Source organism: Fukomys damarensis, unplaced genomic scaffold (genome assembly GCF_012274545.1).
Source record: "Fukomys damarensis isolate Sample0158 unplaced genomic scaffold, DMR_v1.0_HiC HiC_scaffold_8, whole genome shotgun sequence".
Classification (NCBI taxonomy): domain Eukaryota; kingdom Metazoa; phylum Chordata; class Mammalia; order Rodentia; family Bathyergidae; genus Fukomys; species Fukomys damarensis.
In genome coordinates, this window is record NW_022900920.1 from 11,113,671 (window position 1) to 11,117,825 (window position 4,155).

Consider the following 4,155-nt stretch of genomic DNA (forward strand, 5'->3'; position numbering starts at 1 on the left):
GGCATTCATTTTCCATTTCTTTCCTATGCTGGGCATTCATGGCTTCCATCAGGGTCCTGAATTCATCTATTTTTCATCTGTTTCTGTTCTAGAGTCTCTAATCTTGCCTTTAATTCTGCTCACCATCTCTGTAGTGATCTGGGAAATTATTTCTGGTTTGAATTTTTCTAGAGCTTCATTCATCTGTTTTGTTACTTCCTGTGCTAGGGTGTCCAGGTGGTTGATTATCAGACTTTTCCACTTCATTTTCCCTAGAATTTGCCTTTGGTGAGCTAGAGGTCTGTGTTTGTGCCACATTAAATGTCTTCTCATTTCTATTTTGTTGTTGGTATTGTCCTTGGTTTAATTCCTGGGTTAATAATTTGATCTTCCAGGTATAGCTGGTCTTTAGGTTTTCAGTCACTAATGACTCTGAGGCAATTTTATTTTCATTATACCAGGAGTGACAACTGATTAGGTCAATCACAACACCTTAGCCCAAGTGTTACAATCAGCAACACAATAGCAGCAAGCACAGCTTACAAAATGACAATTTGTGGTCATTATTAATCTATCACCTTTAACCATGGGATTTAAATCAAAATCAAGAACCAGCCCAAAATATGTTTATAGTGAATAAACTCTTCAATATAGCAACTAGACCCTTCAGTATGAGGACTTAGGAGGAGCTGGGGAGAGAGAGAGAGATAGATAGAAGGATAGGGAAAGGTTAAAAGTGAGGCCAGAGGACATAGGAAGATCACTCAAACTCTAGGAAACTGTTGAAGACAAGAGGAAAGGCAAAATGAAAAAACAAAGACAAGAATAGAACAACCTCACAATGATAGGGAAGCTAGAAACTGTATTCAGTTTCCTTTGAAACTAATGATTTCAAAAGAAGGATAAAGAGGGAAGAAAAGAAAAAGAAAGAAGAAATCTGAATTAGGGCCAGAATAGGAATAAAAAGGGACATGAAGAACAATTGAGAGAGTGAGTGAAAGAAAAGAAAAAAAGAAAAATTTGAAAAGTAGAAAAAATAAAAATTTGAAAATAGGAAAAGAAAAAAAATGGAGAGCCTCCTTCAGGGTATGTCTCTGCTGTCACAATAGACAATGTGGGCAGCAGTGTACAGATCTAAGTCAATTAGTCTCATCAAGCCAGCAGCAGACCCCTGAGATTCAGGCTGATTTCTTTCTGCAAGGCCAAGCTGAGCTCCCTGACCTCCTTCAGGGTTGAACTCTGCAAGGTTCTACAGCAGGTTCCAGCTGCCTTTCCCCTGAAGATAGTCCAGGTTCCAATGGGACATGGTGATCCCTCCAACTTACCAACTATGGTGGTCTGTTGTACCTTTATTGAAGAGATTTTCTTCACTTTTCCAGTGGGCTTCAATTTTTATCAAGGAGCCTGAGAGAGGCTGTCTTTCTTTTGTTCACTTGTGCTCTATCTTCTGGAACTCTAGAAAATGGCCTTGATGACCCCCTGTGCCTCTGTGGTGTGGATGCAGGTACCAGTGCACCCAACATGTCAGAGGTGGGGGAGGCAGGGAAGGAATGGGGCCCTGGGGTGATTCTTCATATGCCTGCACAGCTCCTCTCCTCACCAGTCTGTTTGCACTGCCAGGATCAGTTTTAGGATGGAATAAATATGAGATCGAGATTACCTCAAAACCATGATTATATCTTTATCCCCTGAAAAGCCCAGGATCTAAGCAGCCATCTGTGGACAGCTGTCCTAAGGTAATATGGAAGGGTGCCATGGTGCGGAACCATAGGCTGCAGGTAAGAGTCCTGGATTTGGGGTGGGAAGGGGCTGGTTAGTCACATCCATGGCCAAATTCTCTTTTCCTTTTATTCTCCATCCTATTCCTCAATATTTTGATCTGGTAAGTCTGGAAGGCATCCAGACAGAGTATCCAGATTCTTTTTCTGTGGGAGATAACAGATAATTCATCCTATGAAAAACTGGACTAGTGGAAAACAAGGCCTTTGGACTACCTGGTCTCATCTCAGGATGCTCGCTTCTTCACCTCCAAGCTGTGTGAATCTTGAGTCAACAGAGGAGCATCTCTAAACCTCAGTATCTTCCTCTATTAATCACCACAAGGACCTGGTGATATAATGTATGCCCTGCTATCACAGTGCCTGGACAATGAGCAATTCTGGATAAATCTTAATTTTTCCCCCTAGTCTTCCATCTCTTCCTTTCCTTTACCTAATCCCACTAACATACTTTTTATAATAATACTCTAGTTCTTAGGATTCACTAATTTAGTTGAAATTTCTGAATAAAAAGTTGATGAAAATGGATAGAAATGATACACAAAACAGAGCTAATATGAGTTGACAAAGTTACCTCTGTACTTCCAGAGGTCTTTCAAACAGTTTTGAAGACAGCAACATTAAATGATTGTGACTGTTCAAACAATTTACCTATTTAGACTATTTTTCCATGTTATAACCAAGGATATTAGGATACAAAGGTCTGATATACTATGTCTCTAACGTTCATAACATTGCCAGTATTATGAATGTGTAAATGTATTTCAATAGTCTCCCAAAAAAACCCTTTGTTAACTCCTCATCTCCTTGAAGACCATGAGCTATCAAGGGGAACAAGATATACTTATTGGAATTGGTACATTATGCCTTGCCATCCAAGTGACTGCATTCTGATCCTCCTGGGTGAGTTCAAATTGTTCCTTTAGTAAAACTTTAATATCTCACTGGAGAATCATCATGTTGAGGTTATGCTTGCCATACTTACTCCAAGAGGAAGAAGCAGAGTCAGAAAATGGACTAGCACAGCCTGTGAAAGTGGGTGACTTACACTGAAATCCCAAAACTTCTCTTTGCAGTCTGGATTCTTGTAAAGGTGAGCCTAAGACAAAGGCTTATGTAGGTGGCTTACGTGAAACATGATCTCAGGATGCAAGAATAACAGACAGATAAATGGAATGAGAAAGAATCCATTGAGCTGGCCACCAGTGTGGGAGTCCAGTGTTCCATTCTTCAGGGACTTTCTCAGGTTCCCTAAGATAGATGGTCTGACAATAATTGAGTTTAAAATGGAGATATTGGCAAAAATTCTTTTCCCATTCTCTACATTATCTCTTCACTCTTCTGGTTCTTTTGCTGTTCAGAAGTTTTTTAGTTTGACATAATCCCATTTGCTGATTCTTGCTATTATTCCTTGTGCAATTGAGGTTTGGTTTTGAAAATTCTTTTCTATGCCTATGACTTCAAGTGTTTTACTTATTTTATATTTTAGTAAGTTTAATGTTTATGTTTTAATATTTAAACCTTTGATCCATTTTTATTTTAATACAGCACACGATGAGAGATATGGGCCAGTTTCAATGGTGTAAAAACATAACCAGTTTCCCCAGCACCATTTGTTGTATAGGGTATCTTTCCTCCAACATATGCTTTTGGTTACTCTGTCAAAGATCAAATAGCTACATGTACCTGGGGATACTTTCATATCCTCTATTCTGTTCCACTGATCTATGCATCTGTATTTTACCATGACATTTTTTATCACTATTGCTTTGTAGTATAGCTTAAAGTCTGGTATTGTAAAGCCTCCTGGTTCCATACAAATTTTAAGATTGTTTTCTGTAGTTCTCTAAAGTATGCTGTTGGTATTTTGCTGGGGATTGCTTAGTATAGCCATTTTGACAATATTAATTTGGCATATCCAGGGGCAGGGGCTCTCTTTCTATTTTCTGATGTCCTCTTCAATCTCCTTTTCCAAACTACTATAGTTTTCTTTGTAGAGATCTTTCATTTATTTGGTTAGGTTAATTGCTAAATATTTCATTTTCTTGAAGCTATTATAAATGGTATTGTTTTCACAATTTCTTTCTCATCAAGTTCGTTATTGGTATATACAAATGCTAATGATTTTTTTGTGTTGATCTTGTATCCTTCTACCTTGCTGAAGACAGAGGACTAATATCTAGAATATATAAAGAACTTAAAAACTTCAGCCATAAAGAATGAGAAACTAAAGACATTTATAGCTAAATGGATGCACATTGAGGTCATGCTCTTAAGTGAAATAAATAAGACACATATGTGTAAATACCAAATAGTTTCTCTGCTGTGAAAAACTAAAAGTGTAAATAAGGTTCAAATTGTATAACTGATTATGTGAAATAGGAAGAAAAGGTCTAAA